General features: G+C 43.4%; 1 pseudogene; it reads right to left on the bottom strand.

The window, feature by feature from the left end:
• Positions 1-4,322: 4,322 nt before the first annotated feature.
• Positions 4,323-23,679, bottom strand: LOC121849577 (annotated as a pseudogene).
• Between the last annotated feature and the right edge of the window lie 484 nt (positions 23,680-24,163).

Genomic DNA, 24,163 nt, shown 5'->3' with positions numbered 1-24,163 from the left:
GGACTTATATCAAATACCATTTTATCACGTGACCAAGACATCTCAAAGGATTCACTGTAAAGTGGAGTGACGGTATATTCCTAAGCGAAAGCAGCAGGCAATTATACGCAGTGTACCCAAACTGTCATGAAGGAAAATGTTATCTGTTACCCAGACACCAGGGGAAATTCTTCTGTTCACACAATGCCATGGGATCCTGCAATACCCACCTGAACAAGCAAACAGAACCTCAGTTTAACATCTCAACCAAATGGCGGCACCTCTAACAATACTGCACGCCCCCAGTATTGCACTGGAGCATCACCCTACACTGTGAGCTCAAACGCCTTCGTGCAGCTTGAACCCACAACCATCTGACTCAGACCCTAGAATGCTACAATCAGCTTGGTTGACACTAAGGTTATTAAACTAAAGGCATTCAGGAGTAAGAAGGGAAATAGTATTCGAGATCTGCATGATCTAATAACTACAGGAATAGGCCCAGAAAGTTGAAAAGCTGTTCCTAAATTGCGCCGTTAGCAAAATTCAGTGGAAAAATAGGTTTGCAAGAATATTGATTTAGCAGCTTGGGGGAGGGGGAAGAAATAAAAAAAATGAGGAACATCAGATGCATGGAATGAGGGCAGGGGAATTGAATGCAAATGAAAGGCTCAGCAGGAGAAACCTGAGCTACAGGCACATTAGTGATCAAACCAAAGGCACGAGCCAAGCGGGTGACAAACTAACAAGTCACAATCATTGTCAGTCATTTTCCTCAATTATTTTTTATGTTTAAATACACCCTTACAATGATATATTCCAGTATGTAAATTACATTCCGTAAACATGTGCTTTTATTGAACTCAAATTTAATTAACTGAGAATAATTAGGTAACACTGTCCATTTGTAATTAGTTTGACCAACAGATAAATTCAAACTAAAAAACATTATTGAGCACTTGTCTGAAGTGCATAGAACACTGAATTATCTATGTACAATATAAGATTTGTGGAATATCCAGAACATTTCTTTTCCTGGCAGAGTGGCTTACCATTCCAAGTTCTTTTACAATGGTTGATTCTCATTTAAAGAAAATTTACCAAGACTGAATATGTGGAGTCCTGTAGCTCAGTGGTTAGAACACTCGCATCTCAAGCGTGGGTTTGATTCCCGGCAGGGTGAAACCTTGGACAAGTTTCCTTACTCCACACGCCTGTTAATAATCCCTCAAGAAAAAAAACAATAATAAATTGGTCACTTCAATCCACGACTGTTTGTGGGACACGTGTCACCCACAAATATAGTCAATTCACTTTACAGTACATTCTGTGAAGTGCTTTGAGACGTCTAGAAGACGTGAAAAGCGCTATATCAAATGCAAGAATTAGTATTATTACAAAGCTGGTTGGACAGAAACTATGCCATAAATATCACACTAAATGATGTGCCCACTGAATGTTTTACTGTTATTTTTACTGTTACTTCTGCTAAGTGTAGATAGTTCATAAGCTAATGTATTCAAATTAAACTATTGACATTTAAAATAGGAAATTGTGAAATCAAGTGAATGATGGTTAACATGAACGGTCAAGAAGTGTTTCCCACAAATCATATGAGGTAATTCCTCGATCAAGTACAATTAAGTCTTGCAGAAATACATCTGACAACATGTTACTTAATTTTATTTTCTTAAAATATATTCAGGATCCTTTAATTTGAATTTGTTTTTTGTTGAGTTAGAAAACCATCACTATCCATTAGAACTTCTGTTCCCATCTAAACTAAAAATAACTGCTTGCATAAGTGCTTTCATGTAGAATGAACATTTCAAAGTACTTCGCCACAACAATTGGGTGTACTGAACAGGAAGTTAAATCTCTGGCCCATAGTTTGCAACATTGGAATACTGGTTAGCAAAATACTGGTAAAACTCCCCCCCAAAAAGATAACTTGCCATCCTGTTGAGTTCAGAGCTAAACTAATGAGATGGATTTGGGATGTGGGGTCATACCCACAACCATTCTGGTTATTGGTTGGTCCTCTTTTCAGATATTCTGTCAGATCCATTGCTCTGGGGAGTTTCTCCTGTATGTAAACACATCTTTACTGCACTACGATCAACTTTATGAGTCTGTTTGCCATACCTTTCAGTAACCACAGATATGAATGGTATGTATGAGAATGTTCGTTGGCTGGATCAAATGAAGCCCATGAGTCCTTTCTGTCCTTCCCAATAAGTATTTCATTAATAAACACACAAATCCTACTTCACTGCATTCTCACTAATTGCCTTCAGTTGCTTTGGCTTTCATTATACTGCCTCGGCTAATGTGAATTCCCTTTGTTTTTCCTGTAGTGTCACAGGATCTTTAACATTTACCTAAACAGGCAGATGGGACCTTGCTTTAACGTCTCATCAAAAAGACACCTTGAACTATGTACCTTTCTAGCAGTGCATTGGAGAATTACTCAAGACTCTGAGCTCAAAGTTCTAACATGGAGCTTGAACTCACAGTAAGCTGAGAACTGTTTCAGACATGTACCAAATGAGATACAGGCGAGTTCAGTGCCAAAGTTGAAACTCATCATTCCAATGCATTCTGATATAAAATATAATTAAAGTTAAGATCACAAGCAAATGCAGCATTAGAATTCTGACATCAGTTTGAGTTTAAAGTTTAAGTTTAAACAAATATACAGTCAATTCACTTTACAGTGTGTTCTGTGAAGCGCTATGGGACGTCCTCCCGACGTGAAAAGCGCTATATCAAATGCAAGGATTATTATTATTATTATTAAGTTCTACATCTGAAAAACGGAATAGGAGGTCAAATTATTGATAAACGTATCAAATTAGGCTAATTCAGGATGTCATGCTTCACAACTGCTGTCCTGCCAGAGGAAGGGATGGGAAAAATTGAGCTGCTTGCTCGATATAGAAGTACTGTATTTGCATGATTAATAAGATTGGTAGCACATCACTTCCCAATTTGACACTGCAATGTTCTAAGTTTATGAAGATATTGTTTACGACTATGGTTTATGAGATTGGGTGAGATATTTTCAACTTAATTGGAAAAATAAAGCTTTGGGGTGCACTCTATTCAAAGCTGTAGTGTAAAATTAAATACTTTCCTGTAATGAAAATCTTAATTTCCTGAAGATTGTTGAGAGTCAGCTCTTCCTCAACAACATTACTCTGTGACATGACTGACAACAAGGATGCAGAGCATCCCTGGATAGCTATATCCAATATAATTGGTATGCATTGTTTTCACTGACCAAGGCCAATACCTAATCAAACTAGAAACACTGAGTACAATATCAGCTGGGGATTACTGAAATACATACAATAATACATTGTAATACATACAGTTGGGAATTACTGTAATACATGGATGGCAACAACAACAGCAAAATTACATTTGTATAGCACCTTTCACGTTGGGAGAACATCCCAAGGTGCTGGACAGACAAGAGTTTCGGACCCGAGCTGGGGGTTGGGGTCAGGGAGGATGTAGGGCAGAGGGGGATGCAGGGAAATCGAAAGCAAGGTTGAAGAGTCTTGAGATGGGTCTTGAAGGAGGCAAGGGAGGGGGCAAGGCAGAGGGACTGCGGGATGCCGTTCCAGAGGGTGGGGGCAGAGTCGCAGAAGGCCTGCCCACCAATAGTGGGGCGAGCGAGGCAAGGGACGTGAAGCAGGCCAGAGCCCACAGAGCAGAGAGAGCGAGCAGGATAGTAGGGGGTTAGGAGGTCGCAGATAACTTCAAGTACAAACAATACTTGATGGTTTGACTATTCACACACAAAAAATGATATCAAACAAACTAAAACTAATAACTTTTCTTAGTTTAAAATAAATATGTGCGATGATTGAACTTTGTGACTTTAGTTCTAGCATCAATAGTTTTTTAACATACACTTTGTCAGTGCTCCATCTGGTGTTACAACCTTCCATCCTGAAGAAACTAATCTGTTTTAAGTACTTTAGTTTTTTTAAAAAAAGCAAACTAGAAAATGTTTTAGTAGTATTTAATTGAACACATGATTGCAACAATTTAACAAATGCAATATAAATACTTGCTTCTCAACAAGCAGAACATCCAAATATGGCAAAAACAAGAGAAAAGTGAAGCTTAACAGCGTGAAACAGTGACAGTGAACTCCAGCTATAGTTAAGTCCTAGTAGAAATCTTCACCTTATTACATTAATCATGCCATAGGTGTTAAGCACTAAGATAGCTAAAGGACAACAAAGGCAATTAATTTGTCACTGCGATGAAAAAACGACAAATTCAGAACAGCATTCTCAAATTTTTAACAAGAATGTAAAAACAATTTGATAAAACTTTAATACACAGAAAGAGGTTACACATTTGTGCTTCAATAAATTCCATACAGTGTAACAATCGAACAAAATTTTTTTGAGAAAGTCAACCTGTCAATCTGTGCTCCAAGAAAAAAAAACATTTACAATATTTTGTTATTCAACCTACAATACTTTTTTAGAAGAAAGATCCGTGGCTGGAGACATACAACCGCTGTCCAATATGATTGCTGTTACCAAGAGGTAGTGTGGGTGACAATGGATAACTAGGATACGAGTAAGGCCTGGATGTATACTGAAGCAGGCTGGATGCGGAAACAGGAAGAGCTGTACCAACTTGAGAAAGGCTATTCACAGAATTGGTCCGACGCAAACTGTAGTCTGAAAATACATGAATAAATAGAATTATAGAATTATAGAATTGTACAGCACAAAAAGAGGCCATTTGGCCCATCGAGTCTGTGCCAGCTCTTTGAATAGAGCAATTAATGTCAATCCCACTTCCCAGCCCTTTCCCCGTAACCTGCAAACCCGTCCTCCTCAAATACCCGTCCACCGCGTTTTTAAAAGTAGTTATTAAATCGGCCTCGACCACCCTTTCAGGCAATGCATTTCAGATTCGAACAACTCGCTGCGTGAAAAAAATTCTTCTCACCTCCCCTGCTTCATTTAGAGACTATTTTGAATCTGTGACCTCGAGTCACCGACACACCCACCAGTGAAAAAAGTTTTTCCCTTTCTAACCTATCAAATCCCCTTATGATTTTGAAGACCTCTATTAGATCTCCTCGTAACCTTCTCTGCTCCAATGAGAATAATCCAAGCCTCTCTAGTCTTTCCTGATAATCATGGTCCCTCATTCCTGGTACCATCCTCGTAAATCTCCTCTGCACCCTTTCCAATGCCTTACTATCCTTCCTATAATGTGGTGCCCAGAACTGGGCGCAGTATTCTAACTGAGGCCTAACCAGTGTTTTATATAGGTTAATCATAACCTCCTGACTCTTGTAATCTTGAAGCCTTGGAGGAGTTTGACTTCCCTACGTGATCCTACAAATGGTCTTGGAGGTTTGGTCTATAGCAGGGGAGTAGCTACGTCATATACCCTAGACCGGCGGGAGCGGCCCTTCTTCTAGGGGGTCGTCCTCTGCGACCGAGCGCTGAGCTTCGGGAGGGACGCACATGGAGCTGTGAGGGAAGGGGGACACCCGCCTAGCCAGCCAGATCAGCCGAATCAACCCTAGCGATCAATGGGGTGACAGATGTTGCAGCCAGATCGACCTCACATATTTCATAAGTACTTATTAACTGTGGTATTTTAACACATAAAAATATGCAAAGTACTCTAACATTCACAAATTAACATGCTACAACTTTCAGTTGAATCAAACGATGTTCACTAAAAATAGCAAACTTTGTTATACACACCTTTATAAAAGGAAATCCCACCTGAAGCAATGTATGAAGACAAAGAATAAAGATTTTCACTTCCAGAAAATAACAGAAAGTTTGAAGTAAAAGACCTGGGTCACTAGATAATAGGGCAAATCATAAGTGTGAAAAAACACACACCATCACCACATGCAACAAAATATACCAGGTCAGTTGAAGATTTTACTCTCTTAAATTTATGATCAACCATTCCAGGAGACAACCAGCAATATGGTTTTACACTCACACAGAAAATGGACCCTCAGGACCAGGCTCTGCCAATAGGGACTGCCCATAAGACAAGGAAGGATCACCGACTATCTGCAGCATGCAAGTTAACGTAACTTTCATTGCTAGTCCCAATCAGTATGAATTGTGTGTCCTCCATTTGGAATAGGGGAAACAGCAGAGACTCTGGATCCCTTTCCTGAAGACCTAGTCGCCATTACCTCTCCAAACTACTCAAACCACTGCAGGAGTAGAAATAAATGAACTACTGTAACCTGACTAAGCCAGTGGAAGATAACGATCCTAACTATTGGGGATATTAGTCAAGATAGGGAAACCTCTTTCCCTCGCTCAATCATACGCCAAAGAAAGCACATTGTTTCGACTCAAATTAGCATTTCTCTCAACATATGAATAATCACTTCAACAAACCCAATGAGACCAATATACTTTGCTATAAACAGCATGTAATCAAAATGTAGGGCTTATAGATCTGTAACTTGTGTCTGACCATATATCTATATTTTACCTATATGTAAAACACGTGAATGAACTAAACTTCCTTTTAATCTCAGCAAAACATTCATATATTCAGAGGTGTTAATATCTGCAATAAAACCGCAAGATTATTATATAATAGTTAACGATTATTTGTTGAAGATAGGAAGTCTTGAAGCACTTTGTGCAACTGGCTGGGAGTCCAAGCAGGGGTTAGGGGTGGGGGGAGAACTGAAGGGAAAGGTGTCCAGAAGCACAGTCTTAAGGCAAGTTTTGAAAGCAGGAGAGAGGGACTCGGCAAAGGAGTTCTAGAAAACAGGGCAGAATGGCTGAATTAATAATTATAATAATTCTACGATGGTCGGGTGGATCAGGCAGAGGACGCATTTGCTGTGTGGATGGAGCAGCAAGAGCACTGAATTCGCAAAGGCAGGGTGGAGTAAGGCCATTGAGGCATTTGTAAGTGAGGAATAATCATCTTGAGTTCTATCTGCTGGGGTTGAGAGCCAATAGCATAAAACAAGGGCATGGGTGATGGGCCCATGACCTGTGGTGCAGGAGAACAGCCGGCAGATTTTTGTAGTTTGTGTAGGGAGGAACTGGGGAATTCAGCAAGCAGAGTTTTCGAGACTGGAAGTGATGAAGCCATGGATGAGGTTCTTGGCAACTTTGGGGGGGTGGGGGAGAGAGATACAGTGGCGGAGGGAGCTGCTAATATTGCAGAAGCAGAGGAAAGCAGAGCTAACGAGAGCTCAGCTGTAAAGTTTAAAGGATATTTGAGGAGGGACAGAAACACCAAGGTTCCATCTCAGCTCCATGAGGTAAAGGGAGCATCCCCTGTCAGTGGTTGAGCTGAGAAGCAATTGGCCGGGGCAAAAACATTTGGTCATTAAAGCAGTGGTCCTGAAATGGAGGGGAGAAGCAAAAAGAAAGGTGGGTGTGGATGATATCACTAAGGGGAAGGGAAGGAGAAGCCATCGGAGAAAATGAAATGAAGACGTTGGGATAGGTAAGTGTGAAACCAAGAGAGAACGCAGCCAGGGCTGAGCAGGTAGGACACACCGTGGAGAAGGATATATTGGTTGGCAGAGCTGACCGTATCAACTGTGTTAGAGGCTGAAGAGGATAGGGAGCCTAAAGGAGCCCTGCTCACAGATGGGGAGTACAGTATTGTGGTCAAATATCTAAACAAAACACTATATTCAGTTATGTTTGAATGGATCATATTTTAGTACATTCAAATTCATTATGAATAGCAAATAACAACCTACCTAAATGTGTTAATGCATACTGTGCTGCCAATTCCTTAGCATCCTCCAGCATCGTGCAGAGCTTGTCAGGCATGAAACGGCTTAGTGTACCTTGCGAACTGTTTGCAAGGGATGGAATAACCACTTTGTAAACAAGCAGCTGCTTCCCATCTTGACTAGTAGTGGAGTAGAGGTAGTATTCAGGGGTGCCCAATTATTTTTGTTGCAGTAATAATCCAAATGTGTGACAGAGGACTGAAAATGACAAGGCTTTAATGCATATATACTTAAAGGTGTAAGCTTTATTCCTGGGAAAAGAGGATAAGTGCACCTCTCCAGTTCAGGTGAGCATGGGCTGTGATGACCATTCAGACGTGCTGGTAAACTTGGCGATCTTCCTGGGGTTTTTTGTCCTCCATCCTCTTTGTTTGTAAACGTCAGTCGTTGACTTTCACAATTAAGATTAAATTGACTACCTTGAGTGTATTTCCAAGAGCCATCTTTATTAACTGGCTTTGCAAGGGTGACCTCAATGCTAGCACCATCTATACACTTATCATTCATCATATTCATAGCAGTAACTGCATCATCCCTGTCAAAGAAGTGTACAAATGCATAGTCTCTGAGTTTTTTTACACGTTCAACTGCTCCAGGTTTGATTTTGTTAAACTCCATCTTGATAGTCTCCTCTGTTGTCAGTATCATCAGGTTTCGCACGTACAATACCTTAACCTTTTGCATAGTTTCTTCATCGACTTCTTTCTCTGGATCTGCCCAATCCACCTGAATAGTATGGCCCCACAACTGAAACGTTCCTGAAAAGAGTCCACAACGTATCGTATTTTTTATTTTGAAAAAAGTTATTAACTTCTAAAAAATACTTTTTAGTTTAGAATTTTTGAGGGTTGATAATCCCTCAAAAAAAAGCAATAATAAATTGGTCATTTCAATCCACGACTGTTTGTGGGACACTGCTGTGCGCAATTGGCTGCCGCATTTCGCCCACAAATATACTTGCAGTCTATTCTGTGAAGCGCTTTGAGACGTCTAGAAGACATGAAAAGCACTATATCAAATGCAAGGATTATTATTATTAATTACGTTGTTCCAAGACACTGTTGATTAGTACTTATAGAGGTTGATATTAGTGGGACATCCTCCTGACGTGAAAGGCGCTATATAATTGTAAATTTGCTATTGTTATTCAAATAATGAATATTTAGGAAATTACTGCAAAGTAGTAATCTAACTAAAGCATTTAGATAACATATTCTGTTTATAATCATTATTTTAACCCAGAGATTACATTATTACACTTAACCCTTGGGAGTACTGCCATCACATATTTGTATTAAGGATAAATCTTCCCTTGAGCATTGCCAATGTGTGCAGAATTCACATATGCAGCCTGGCATTTTCTACAAAGTAAAAGACAGTTTTGGTGGCTTGGAACTCACACACAAGGGCAATATCCACTTGTCCCTTATAGTCAACAGAAGGGACTTTTATTCCATCAGTGAAGACAGGAAATTGGTTTTAAAATAGTTAGCACAAGGAGAGAAGCTAGCACACCATGAGCTGATGACCGTCTTCTATTCTGTAATATCTATCATTTCATGACCAAATATTTAGAAACATATTGAGTTGTAACATGCATGAAAGAGAAAATATTCACATAATAAATTCATTTCACACATAAGGCGATCGTGTGGACAAGAGTGTTCTAAGTATGAGAATAATCATTGAGAGTAATCATTGAGACGTCTCAAAGCGCATCACAATAAACTCTATTATTGTGTGAATTTTGTGGGTGAACGCAGCAGCCAATTTTGCAAACAGCAATGTCCCAAAAGCAACCAATTTTATTTGGAGGAATGTTGGCAAGGACACTGGGAGAAACTTCTCTTTTCACAAATGCCTGGAATCTTTAACGACCACCTAGACAGCCAGACAAGACCTCAGTTTAACCTTTCATCCGAAGCAGGCTTCTCTGAAAATACAGCACACCCCAGGCATTGCACCATCAACGTAGATTATATGGGTTCCAAATCCTGACATCGGGCTTGAATCCGTAACCTTCTGACTCAAAGGTGAACATGCTACCAACTAATCCTGTCTTACCTTACATATGATGCCCCTTATATAAGAGATTTATACCATAACTATAAATAATCAATTTGGCCAAGATAACCAGACTGGCCAAGATGCTACATTGCCACACCTGTCGACCATCACTCTTCTATTCAGATCTTATAAAGAGTCCAACAATCTCAGCTTTGATTCTCCACATAGTGTTTACCCCACTAAAATACATACACAGAATATACGTCCACAAAATACAGTCAATCCACTTTACAATATACCCTTTAAAGTGCTTTGAGAAGTCTCGATGACACGATGAAGTGCTATACCCAGTTTAAGGATTATGAATATTATTATACAATTGCCTTGTGAGTACTGATCTTCAGCCACAAGCCACACATGCCCTGCTCATTAAAAACTTATTTGTATAACAACAAACAACAACAACAAAATTACATTTATAGAGCATAACTTAGTGCAAACAGCTTTTTTTTATTACTTCTTCATTCTGGATCCAGCTCTCATCAACACAAGCCATACTATTACGGACATGAACAAACTTTTTACATCCCACATTACATCTAGCCTTATCTTGTGGATTCATAGCTGTCAAAAATACTTCCCAGTCAGTACAATATGCATCTTTACTTCTTTTTTAATATACCTCTTTATCAGGAAGACAGCTACATTTGGTAAAGAAAATCAAACAGTTCCACCTTTCCACTACTTTCTTCATGCAATGCAGCATCTCATACTGCAAGTGTAAATATTGATCTTTAGTAAGTTAAATGAGCAAACTTATGTTGAAGAAAAGCAAATTTATCTGACTATTACTCAACATGACCTACACTCGCATCTTTAAGATCACCATATTCTGTGTTTTCTGCTTTCCATTGCCTCACTCATCTCAATGCTGAACATGGTGAGCAGCAAGATTCCGCCCCTATCGAATGGACAGACACTAGGACGCATTTCTTTATCCAGAAGGTATTTAATCACGGAAATAGTTTACCTGGGAGGGTGATTGAGGCTAGAATCCTGGGCTCATTTAAAAAAACACAGCTTGATGCTGTGATAAGACAGCAGAGTGATATTCTGGAAGGATGAGATAAAATGGTACAGCAATCGAGGTTCTAAAATTAGTCTCAGTACTCTTTAGGTTAGTGAGGAAAGTATGAGTCAGGATTTCAGTTCTTGAGTTCACAATTGACCCCTATTGGGAACTGAATGAAGCCACCTGGTACAGTGGTAACATTCCCACCTGAGTCAGTAGGTTGTGGGTACAAGACTCATGTTGGGCGACTTGGATTCATATAGTCTAACCTGACACTTCAGTGCAGTGCTGGGGGGTGTTGCATTGTCGGAGGTAACGTCCTTCGGATGAGACCTTAAATCGAGGTCCTATCTGCCTGTTCAGTTGGATGTTAAAGATCCCAGGGCACTATTCGAAAAGAGAAGGGAGTGTATCCTGGTGTCTTGGCTAACAAATCCTTCAAATAAAATTGGTCACTCATACCATGGCTGTTTGTGGGACATTGCTGTGCGCAATTGGTTGCCACATTTTGCCAACACTTTATAGTATATCATGTGAGAGGTTTGAGATGTTTCAATGACGTAATAAGACCTATATCAAATGCAAGGATTATTGTTATTATAGATTGAAGACAGGTTTGGATTCAGCTGAGTGAATGAGAAACTGCTATTATTCTTACAATAAAAATTAATTAAAATTTTTAACACACCTACACACATAATTGTAGGATAGGATTCCAGCAAATATGTAGTGCAGTTTTACCAAAAAAAATTGCTAAGTGTTACTACTTTTGATTTTTCTGTTACCACAAATAATCCAAAAATAAGTACCATCACACTGAGTGGTAAAATGAGCCTATATTTTAACAATATAGACATTTTTTTAATTCTCTCTTCCTCCCTTCCTGAGGCATGAACCGGTTTCATAGGTGCCAGCCACTCTCTGCCAAGTGCCAGTTCTTTATTTATGAGCCTCGACAGTGAATGATAGCAGGTTATAATAATAATAATCCTTGCCTTTGATATAGCACTTTCAAGTCTTCTAGACGTCTCAAAACGCTTCACAGAATACACTGTAAAGTGAATTGACTGTACATTTGTAAGCGAAATGTGGCAGCCAATTGCGCAGAGCATTGTCCCACAAACAGTCGTGGATTGAAGTGACAAATTCATTATTGAGTTTTTTTCTTGAGGGATTATTATTAGGTGTGTGGAGTAAGGAAACTTGCCCAAGGTTTCGCCTGCCGGGAATCGAACCCAGGTCTCTCGTTTGAGAGGCAGTGCTCTAACCACTGAGCTACAGGACTCCACATCCAGCCATCGAGAGAGAGAGCACTAGAGTCTGGTTGATTCTACCCTCCATAACTAAGAATACCTCAAATAGTATTGGTTTAATTGCCTTAATCTGAGATTAACTAACAGTACAGAGTAGGGTAGATCCAGGGTAAAAAGCTATACAGTTACTGACAAAGATCCATAGATCTCAATATCAACTCTAAAATCATCAGTTAGCAAATTCCATACGGTTAAAAAAAATAATCTTTGCATTTGATATAACGTCCTATCATGTCGTCAGAACATCTCAAAGCTCTTCATAGGATTTTTACTGTGAAGTGTAGTTACTGTATATTTTATAGCAAATGGTTGTGGTGAAGATGGCTGACAAGCAGGTTTCCTATAGAAGCAGCCCAGTATTGTATGACAATACTTTTAAGATAATACTCATAAAAAAGCATAAAACATTGGGACCAAATTCAGTAAATTTTCCACAGAATCTCAATTTGTCTGAAAATAGGAACTAGATAAACAGTATTGTCAGGAAACCAACAAATTGAACTTGTCAGGTTGTCTTATAAAACAATTATTTTGTTGAAAGAAAAAAAAAGCTTTTTTTTCCAAAATGATTTTTACGTTTGGTGATTTTTTAAGTTTTGCTCATCTATCAGGTTATTTTTAAAATACAATAAATAGTAAGTACCTGGGATAAGCTTTCTTCTAGCCATGGCAGCAGCTCTGTGAGATTCATATTCTACAAAGGCAAATCCACGATTCTTTGTTTTGTCAGTAGCACTTGGGTAAACAATGACATCTACAACCCCTTCCGTTACATTCCTCATTTCTTCAAGGATTTCTTCTTTTTTCTTTTCTTTTGGAATTGCACCAATGAAGAGTCGGCAGTTATCCAAGCTAACACAGACACCAATAAATTTTCCAGGTCGAATTTCATAATTGTTCAGCATTTTGATAGCATTCTGAGCTTCTTCTCTTGTAGTATACATTACAAAAGCATAGCCTCGATTCTCACCACTGAATTCCATCATCAGCCTGAATTCATAAATTTTTCCTGCTCTCTGGAAAACAGGTACTAATTCATCTTCATACATGTCACGTGGAATCTTTCCTACAAATACTTCACATCCACGAGGTGGAGGTGGACTTTCCCAACCTGTAATAAGATAAAGTAATAAGTACCATATTTTGTGTTCCAACATTACAAACAAATGCATCAGTACTCACTTTTACAATGAATTAGACATGTTAGCTAAATGAAGAGATTTGCTTCCTTTTGGGATTCCATGAAACCTATTTTTCAACTGGTTGCCTTTTCTCCAGTGTCCCTCGCTCATGCATCAAATTTAATTTAGAGAGCAAGATGGGCAGATGACAATTCTAAGACTTCGTACTATCACTCTTAACTAGGTATTAAGGAATGTGCAATAGGAATCAAGGGATCACTTTTCCCTGATTTTCGTAATACTCTATGGTGAAGTTCCCCTTTTTTTTCCTAATACTTTTCAGCAATCAAGCTGGGCGGGACAGACAAGAGTTTTGGACCGGAGCTGGGGGTCAGGATCTGGGAGAGTGGAGAGCAGAGGGGGAGCAGGATGATCGAAAGCACAGTCGAAGAGTAGGGTCTCGAGATGGGTCTTGAAAGAAGCAAGGGAAGGGGGACTGTGGGATGGAGTTACAGAGGGTGGGGGCAGAGTGATAGAAGGCTCCCCTGCTAGTGGGGCGAGCAAGGCGGTGCACGTGAAGCAGGCCGGAGCCCGTCGAGCAGGGGGAGCGAGCAGGATGGTTGATAGTTAGGAAGTCACAGAGGTAGAGGGGAGCAAGACCATGGAGGGCTTTGAAGGTGAGGACCAGAATCTTGAACTGTATCCTATGTGTGATGGGAAACCAGTGTGGAGTTGGGCGAGGATGGGGGTGATAGGGTCAAAGAGCCTGGTGCAGGAGAGGACAAGGTTGCAGTGTTCTGGATGATCTGCAGCCGATGGAGGGAAGAGTTTGGGAGGCCGACAAGCAAGTGGTTTGCAGTCAGGCCTCGATGTAATGACTGCATGTATGAGGGTTTCAGCAGCCTGCGGTGTGAGACAGTGGCAATGCCGGGCGATGTTGTGGAGGAGGGGGAAGGTAGAGCGGGTCATGTCATGGATGTGGGGCAGAAAGGATAGTTGAGGGCCAAACAAGACGCCAAGGTTCCGGACTGGCTTAGTAAGGTATAGTGTGTAACCATGGACGGTGATGCTGTCAGCGCCTGAGGTGTGGAGGCGCTGACGGGAGCCAATCAGAAGAGCCTCGGTCTTGTTGACGTTCAACTGAAGAAAGTTAGCTCTCATCCAGGACTTGATGTCTGACAGACATTCTGTCAGGACAGCAGTGGTCCTGGAGTCAAGTGTGGAGGCAGAGGTACAGTTGTGTGTCATCCGCATACATGTGGAAATTGACCCCATGTCTGTGGATGATGTCACCAAGAGGGAGCATATAGATATTGAAGAGGGGACCAAGGACAGAGCCCTGAGGAACACCACACGAGACGGTGCAGGGGCTAGAGGAGAAACAGTTTGTCGAAATAAGTGGAGGCGGTGTGAGAGGTATGATCTGAACCAGTCAAAGACAGAGCTCTGAAGGTTGAGGTGAGAGAAGCAGTGGATGAGGATAGAGTGGTCGACGGTGTCGAAGGCAGCAGAGGTCAAAGAGGACGAGGAGGCAGAGGGAGCCCTGGTTGCAGATGGACAGAATGTCATTTGTCTTTTTTGCCCAGCGCTGTTCCTGTGCTGTGGGCAGCATGGAAACCCGATTGGAGGGGTTCGTGAAGGGAGTGGCGGGAGAGGAAGGAGCCAAGCTGGGAAACAGCAACTCATTCCAGGACCTTGGAGAGGAAAGAGAGGTTGGAGTGTCAATGGACAGAATCAATGGACAGAGAGGATCATGAGGGATGTATACGGGCCGGTGGGAGGGGAGATGGGGAGCATGTAGTAACGGAATGGCAGAGGCAGCTGAGCGGAATCCCCTCGCCTTTGGATTCGAGAAAGTCCAGGATCCCCTCGCAGTTGGCATTTGAGGTGAGGATGGGTGAGGAGTGAGACGGTGGGTGGAGGAGCCGGTTTGTGATGGAGAAGAGGAGCCTGGGGTTGTCCTTAGCCTCTAAGATAGTCTTGGAGTAGAACGACGATTTAGCGGAGGCGAGGGCGGAGCGGTAAGATTTGATAAGGTCCAGCCAGATTTGCCGATGGACCATTAAGTTTCATTTAAGCCAGGTGCATTCAATGTCACGCACCTGTGCTTTAACGGAGCGGAGATGGCTGGTGTACCATGGTGACATACGTGAATAGGAGACGGTTCGGGAAGGGAGGGGAGCAAGGGAATCAAGAGTGGAGGAGAGGGAGGCATGGAAAGAGTGACAGAAGAGGAGGTCATTGAGGGAGGAAGCTCAGAGGGGAACGAGCTCAGATGACTCCAAGGCAGCCGAGAGGGAGGGGGGAGATTTTTTTCCAGGGGCCGGAGGAGGTGGAGGTGTTGGATGGCAGTGGGGAGAGGGATTGAGGAGTTTAGGGAGATGAAGTGATAGTCCGAGATCGCTTTGTCAATGATGATGAGGTCCAAGACAGTGAGGCCCCGAGACATCACCAGGTCAAGGGGTTGACCGCGAACGTGGGTGGTGGAGTGGATGTGGAAGAAGAGGTTGAGGGAGGTGATAAGGGAGAAAAAGTCAGCAGAGGTAGAGCAGGAGGGGGTAAAGTGAAGGTTGAAATCGCCTAGGAGGAGGCGTTTGGAGCAGAGGGTTAGGGAAGATAGGAGGGTGGAGATGTTGGGGATGAAGGTGGGGGAAGGCTGGGGGGGGGGCAATAGATAAGGAGAATTTTGAGAGAAAGTTTGGAGGGGTGGTAAAGGATAAGGTGCTCAGAGGGGACGGTTCCAGAGGAGTAAAGGGATAGACTGAGTGGGGACCGTGAGATGAGAGCCATACCGCCACTACAGTAAACCAGGTGGCCTCTATCAGGGGAAAGATGTCGCCTGGAGTAATCCAGGTTTCAGTGAGGGTGAGAATGTTTTCGTCGGCAATGAGGTCTTGGATGGTCAGTGTTTTGTTGGAGAGAGCAGACATTTTGTAAACCAATGGTGAGGGGACAGTTGGCGGTGGAATGTGAGGAGCGAGGGTGAGGACTGACAGGGAGGGTGGGGATGTGGATCAGGGAGAGGTTAGCTACCCGTGGTCAGGAACCGATCAGCCTTGCGACGAGAATGGGGGATAGAGCAGTCAGAGTGGCTGCTGTTGGACAGCTGCGGCATCTGCCACGGTGGCCCTGATGGAGGATTCGCAGGCTGGAGTAGAGGGAGGCTGTGGAATGGTCAAGCAAGGATAGGAATTGAACAGTGGGGGGGGGGGAGCAGCGAGGCATGGTTAGTCCACTGACGAGGATCATCATGAGGAGAAGCAGCAATGTTATAGTTCAGGCTGAGCAATTCAAAGGTCTTTATCACGTCTTTCAGCCGTCTCAAAGCACTGCATAGAATATACTGTAAAGTGAATTGATTGTATATTTTGTGGGCGAAACGCAGCAGCCAATTGCATACAGCAGTGTCCCACAAACAGCCATGGATTAAGTAACCACCGTCTAGGCTACTAAGAGAAGTGCTCCTTTGTCTGAGGTGCCGTCTTTCCAATGAGATGTTAAAACAAAGTCCCTTTGTTCTGTTCAGTTGGATGTTAAAGATCCCGTGGCACTACTCAAAATTGAAGGGTTCTCCGAGTGTCCTGGCCAACAATCCTCCAGATAAAGTGCTCCGAGACGCCATCTAGAAGAACTGATAAAGCGCTGTATCAAATGCAAGGATTATTATTATTATTTTAAGCATTACTAGCACTGAATAACTGGAATAGAATTGTAGCATGCTTTTTAAACTTTAAAACCTTTCCATTTCTGATATAAAAAGCTGATTATCTTTTCAGTTTTCATTTGTGAAGTTAAGAACTTCTTAATCCTCCATACCTATCCCTCCGACTCACTGAGCCTGTAGCAAACCTGACGCAAGGTTCAATCCCTTTTTTAAAAAAAATTATAAACAACAACTTACACTTATGTAGCGCCCTCCATGCAGGGTAGCGCCTCAGAGCACTTAACAGTGGCGGAGCCTGACTCCGAGCTGGGGGTGGGGGGGGGGAGAGGTGGCCGTAAGTATGGCCAAAGAGGAAGGTTTTCAAATGGGACTTGAAAAAGGGGAAGAGAGGGGCAAGGCGGAGGGATTGAGGGAGTGTACCAGAGTTTCGAGGCGGAGTGGCTGAAAGCGTGACCTGCGATGGTGGAGTAGAGGGTGTGAGGGACGAGTAGGAGGCCGGTGCCAGTTGAACGGAAGTACCGATTTGTGGATTGGGGAGTGAGGAGGTTGGAGAGGTAGGAAAGTGCCAGGAAATGAATAGATTTGAACACGAGTGTGAGGATCTTGAAGTCTATCCGTTCGGTGATGGGGATCCAGTGGAGCCTGGACAGAACTGGTGAGATGTAGATATGAAGTTTGGTCCAGGTCAGTATGCGGGCAGCAGAGTTTTGAATGAGCTGGATCTTGTGAATGGTGAGTTCGGGAGACCAGTGAGAAATCTGTTTGAATAATCCAAGCGGGAGGTGATAAACGCATGCACGAGGGAACAAACGCATTCAAATATTACCAAATATAATATTTGGTACAACAGAAATCCAAAACAAACACGCAAGGTTCAATCCGCACTTATCCTTCCTAACCCACATCTGAGCCCTGACCAGGACTGCCTTCCTCGACCTCCACATTACCTGCCTTCCTCTATTTTTCTAATGCACTCCTCACCAATCCCCCTAGTCCTACTATTAACAAGGTTCAAATGATTCAAAACTCTGCTGTCTGTGTCCTCAACCATATTTGGCTCTGCACACACCAGTACTTGCCAGGGTCCACTGCCTCGCTGTTTCAAAATGGCTCAATTTCAAGATCCTCACTCTTGTATTCAAATCACTTCACGGAGTGGCACTTCCCTACTTCTCTGATCTGCTCACACCCCACTGCTTTTGTTTCAATCGGCACAGATCTGCTGCACGTATCTTGTCCCCACAAATTGGAGCCATGCTTTCAGACACTATACCCAGAATCTCTGAAACTCTTTGCCTCAATCGCTCTCTGCCCATGATCACACCTGAAAATTTTCCTCTGACCATTCCTTCAGTCATCGGCCACCTCCCCCCCTCCACACCGGCTTTGGGTCAAGGCCACGCTGCTGTTGTGCACTCCATGAAGGGCACTACATAGATGCAAGTTGTTATTTGCATTAAATTTCATTTGCTATTTCTCTGTCCAATCAGCTAACCTCTCTATGTCCACCTGATGTTGCATACAATATTCTTCACTGTTAGATACACTCCCTATTTTTGTCATCTGCAAACTTAGGAATTGTGCCTCTTACAGCAGAATCCACAATATTTATAAATGGAAAATAACAGTGTCTGATCCTAATACATGCCAGACCACTAGGGAGCACCACAAATTACATCTCTCCATTCTGAGGAACAACCATATACTCCTGTCATCTGTTTCCAATCCTTTAAACAACTTTCTACCCACGCTGCTGTTTCCACTTATGCCATCTGCCTTCATTTTTTCAACAAGCCTCCTACGCAGCGTTTTATCAAAAGCCTTCTGAAAAAACAAGAATATCACATCCACAGCCTTACCTTTATTTATCTATTTTCTTAGTTATTTCATTAAAGAACTAGTATGGGCTTGATTCAAATCCAGGTCTTGGGGGTAAAAGTATTCTCTAGCCCACTTCATGACACAATACAATTTCAAATGAATTCTTATAATTTCTACCATTTCTCCACATAAAGATCCAAACATTACTGAATGAATTAATCTATTGCTGGATATTCAATTGTATTTCCATTTTTCACAACCTGTAAAAATAGAAATATTTAATTATTCATCTTGATTTGGAATGTTATTATACGTGAATCAAATAAAATAGAGTATAAAATGATTATTTTGAAATATTTACAAATGTACATTTTTCCTGGCTTTCAAGTTAGCATGCCAGTTTCCTAGACTGTACTGAAGGCTGTGGACATTGCATCTTACAAGAACTTGTGGATGCCTTGTATGTGACGAAGTAAAGGAAGAAAAAGGAGCTGTGAGGATGGTCTACCTTCTAACATTTGCATTTCTTTAATATGATGCTCTTACCTGGTGGTGGTCCACCAAACTTTCTTTGTCCGTTTTCTTGTATCATGGTGTAGCCAGTCTGGTCCATCAGAGCAAGCAATGCTGCTTCATTCTGGTTCGCTGATCCAAGTTTATTGGACCATTTGTCACGTCTAGGTTTTCTGCTGTCATGATCACAGGGAGTACTCAAATCTATATTAAAAACCCAAGACAAAATGGGTTTTCAGAATAGTTTTTCTATATATTTCTGCACCACTATTCATTATAGCCATGACGTGATATCAAGTATATTGAAAATAACAGATATTTCTCATCTATTTTCAGACTATTAGAAAGTAGTTACTGTAAATTCTTGATAAGTTCAGCTTGGTTTAACATGTCACTACCATTTCAGTCATCATGCTGTCAATATCTCAGCTGCATTAATTTACGTATTTATGCACATGCTTAACTGCAGATAATTCGTCACTTAGCCCTTTTATCCTGAAGTCACAAGTTATCTGGTGTTTTGCTGTACTATACTGCACCAATCAACTGAATTGTAGTAAACTGTTTGCAGTTGACTGAACATTACTTTACTCTTTTATATCAGCATTACTCTTTTAACTCTTAAAATCATACAACTAATCAAGTTACACATTCACATCCATAAACAAAATAATAATCCTTGCATTTGATAAAGCACCTTTCATGTCTCAAAGCGCTTCGCAAGATATACTGTAAAATATAGAAGTCATTGTGTATTTCTTGTAGGCAAGCATAATAGCAGCAGTGTTTGAAAACATCCTTCCCGTGCCCTGACCCATTTTTATTTGTCTTTTATATTTAAGGAAAATAAAAAAGTACCGAAAAAGCAATTACTCAGCCTGATTTCTTTAAAATATACTTTAGTCAGAGAGAAAAGAGCATTCCTCCATTTCTCAAGAGTAACGTTCTCATGCCTGGTAACTTCCACGTGAACAAAAACAGTATGTACAAAGTATATACACTGTGTGTGTACATTGTGGTGTGTGTGCGTATACTGTGTGTGAGGTGGGGGGTATACACTGTGGTGTGTGTGTACACTTGTGTACAAAGTGGCTGTGTTTTCAGGATGCGTACACTGTGAGAGTGTAGAGGTGTGTACACGATGTGAATACACTGTGTGTAGAGTGTGGTGGTGTATACATTATGTACAGGTTGTACATATGTACACAGTGTGTGCATACTGTGGTGGTATACAGTGGGGGAGTGTACACTGCTTACTGGGTATGTATATACATGATATGTGTGTACAAGATGTACAGTATATGGGGTGTATACACTTTGGTGTGTGTTTGCACAGTGGGTTTGTGTGTAATGTGTACAGGGTGTGGTGTGTGTACACAGTGGTGTGTGTACAGGGTGCAATGTGTGTACAGTGGGGTGGGTGTGTGCAGGGTGTGGTGTGTATACGGTGGTGTATGGGTATAGGGTGTGGTGTGTATACAGTGGAGTGTGTGTACAGGGTGTAACATAACATGTAGGAGCAGGAGTAGGCCATTCGGCCCTTCGAGCCTGCCCCGCCATTCAATCATGGCTGATCTTCTAATCTAACTCCAGCTAATACCATAACCCTGCCTTATCCCCATATCCCTTAATCCCTTTTGCAATAAGAAATCTATCTAACTTAGTCTTGAATATGTTCAAGGACTGAGCGTCAACAGCCCTTTGGGGTAGTGAGTTCCTTACATTCACTACCCTTTGAGTGAAGAAGTTCTTCCTCAACTCAGTGCGAAAGGGCTGCCTCTGATTTTAAGATTGTGACCCCTGGTTTTAGTTTCTCCAATCAGGAGAAACAATCTCCCACTATCTACTCTATCATGCCCTTTGATGATCTTATAGGTTTCTATAAGATCCCCACTAATTCTTCTATATTCTAGAGAATATAGGCTCAAATTGGTCAGCCTATCCTCGTAACTCATCCCCTTCATCCCTGGTACTAACCTAGTAAAGCTACGCTGCACGGGTGTGGTGTGTATACACAGTGGGGTGGGTGTGTACACGGTGCAGTGCGTATACACAGTGGGTGGGTGTGTACAGGGTGCGGTGCGTATACACAGTGGGGTGAGTGTGTACAGGGTGTGGTGTGTATACACAGTGGGGTGGGTGTGTACAGGGTGCGGTGCGTATACACAGTGGGGTGGGTGTGTACAGGGTGCGGTGCGTATACAGTGGGGTGGGTGTGTACAGGGTGGTGTGTATACACAGTGGGGTGAGTGTGTACAGGGTGTGGTGCGTATACACAGTGGGTTGGGTGTGTACAGGGTTCGGTGCGTATACAGTGCGGTGGGTGTGTACAGGATGCCATGCGTATACACAGTGGGGTGGGTGTGTACAGGGTGTGGTGCGTATATACAGTGGGGTGGGTGTGTACAGGGTACGGGGTGTATACACAGTGGCATGGGCATGTACAGGGTGTGGTGGGTATACACAGTGGGCTGGGTGTGTACAGGGTGTGGTGTGTATACACAGTGAGGTGTGTATACACAGTGGGGTTGGTGTGTACAGGGTGTGGTGTGTATATACAGTGGGGTGGGTGTGTACAGGGTGTGGTGTGTATACACAGTGGGGTGGGTGTGTACAGGGTGTGGTGTGTATACACAGTGGGGTGGGCGTGTACAGGGTGTGGTGTGTATACACGGTGGGGTGGGTGTGTACAGGGTGTGGTGTGCATGCAGTGGGGTGGGTGTGTAATAATAATAATAATAATCTTTGCATTTGATATAGCGCTTTTCACGTCGGGAGGACGTCCCAAAGCGCTTCACAGAACACACTGTAAAGTGAATTGACTGTATATTTGTGGGCGAACGCGGCAGCCAATTGCGCACAGCAATGTCCCACAAACAGTTGTAGATCGAAAATGACCAATTTATTATTGTTTTGTTTTGGAGGGATTATTATTAGGCTCTGTGTGGAGTAAGGAAACTTGCCCAAGGTTTCGCCCTCTGCCTGGAATTGAACTCAGGTCTCTCGCTTGCAAAGCGAGTGCTCTAACCACTGAGCTACAGGACTCTGGGGTGTACGGGGTGTGATGTGTATACACAGTGGGGTGGGTGTGTACAGGGTGTGGTGTGTATACAGTGGGGTGTGTACAGGGTGTGGGGTGTACACATAGTGGGGTGGGTGTGTACAAGGTGTGGGGTGTGTACACACAGTGGGGTGGGTGTGTACAGGGTGTGGGGTGTGTACACACAGTGGGGTGGGTGTGTACAAGGTGTGGGGTGTGTACACACAGTGGGGTGGGTGTGTACAGGGTGTGTACACAGTGGGGTGGGTGTGTACAGGGTGTGGGGTGTGTACACAGTGGGATGGGTGTGCACACAGTGGGGGTGGGTGTGTACAGGGTGTGTACACAGTGGGGTGGGTGTGTACAGGGTGTGTACACAGTGGGGTGGGTGTGTACAGGGTGTGTACACAGTGGGGTGGGTGTGTACAGGGTGTGTACACAGTGGGGTGGGTGTGTACAGGGTGTGTACACAGTGGGGTGGGTGTGTACAGGGTGTGTACACAGTGGGGTGGGTGTGTACAGGGTGTGTACACAGTGGGGTGGGTGTGTACAGGGTGTGGGGTCGCCAGTTAAACGGCTGTGTGTTCTGTCTCTGTTGAGCTCTGGGCGCGGGGCGGGAGCGGCGCGAGAAGTGCGGCCGCGTGGCCCGAGGCTCGGTCGGGCTGAGGTGGTGGGTGGTGGGGGGGGGGGGCAGGGGCTTTGCTCAGCCTTTTCCTACAGACCCTCCCGTGGTTTCCTGTCCGCCGCTCTCTGGCTCACAGCCGATAGCTCTTAGAAACAGGAGGGAGACGATCTCCAAATCAATTCAACTGCGACATCACTCGACGCTGCTGCACGTTCAGGACAATGACGACGAGGCCAATTTAAACCGCTCGCCTCTCGCTTTATACCGAGGAGTTTCATGTATAAAAGGGGATATATATATATACGTATATATATATATATATATATAAAAGGGAAAGACCCCGCAACACACGGGAAGGCGACAGAACACGAGGGAAACAACAGGTGGCTTTCACACACGCGCAATTGTCGGCGCGGCCATTTTATTCATCTCTCATATCCTTCTTTCCAAAAATATAAAGAGAATTTTTTTTTTTTTTTTTTTTTTAAACGGTCTCTCTCTCTCTCTCGTGCGGAGGAAAAGGAAGAACCCGTCACCCCCCTACCCTTTTCCCTCCAAAAAAAAATAAACAAAAGAAATCGAATTTGCCGCGAAGTCGCGTCGAGCTGACCTTTCTGCTCCCTCAGCGTCTGCACCGTCTCTCTCTCTCTCTCTCTGCGCGGCCGCCGTCTCCTATGTATCGTCGCGTCGGTGACCTTCCCCCCACCCCCGCCTCCTCCCTCCCTCCCCACCACCCACTTCCCGCCTTCACCCCAGCTGCCTCACGCTGACTGATTGACGGACGGACAGGCCAATCAGCCGGCAGCAAATCCGCCATTCGCTTCCGCTCACTCGGTGGCGGTGAACCAATCGAAGCGGGCGGTTGGAGGGAGAGGAAACGCCCAGTGATGTCATAGCGGAGTTGGGGGGGGAGGGGCCTAGACTGGCCTCCCGGACACGTCACGGGGAGGCGGGGGGGGGGGGGTGCCCTGTGCGGTCGACCGTGGGAGTCACCAATAATAAATAGCGACAACAACTTACATTTGTGTGGCGCCTTTCGCGTGGGGAGTGCGTCCCAAGGCGCCGGGCAGTCATGGATCCGCCCGCACCGGAGCTGGTGGTTGGGATCGGGAGTGGTGGAGGGCAGGGAGGGTGGGGGGGGGTTGGAGGGTGACCGAAGGCGCGGTCAAAGTGGTGGGAGGGTCTTGAAGGAGGCAAGAGAGAGCGGAGCGGAGCG

This window comes from Callorhinchus milii, unplaced genomic scaffold, assembly GCF_018977255.1.
Source record: "Callorhinchus milii isolate IMCB2004 unplaced genomic scaffold, IMCB_Cmil_1.0 Scaffold8, whole genome shotgun sequence".
Classification (NCBI taxonomy): Eukaryota; Metazoa; Chordata; class Chondrichthyes; order Chimaeriformes; family Callorhinchidae; genus Callorhinchus; species Callorhinchus milii.
The sequence above is the reverse complement of the archived record's forward strand: the minus strand, read 5'-3'. Positions and strand labels throughout refer to the sequence as shown.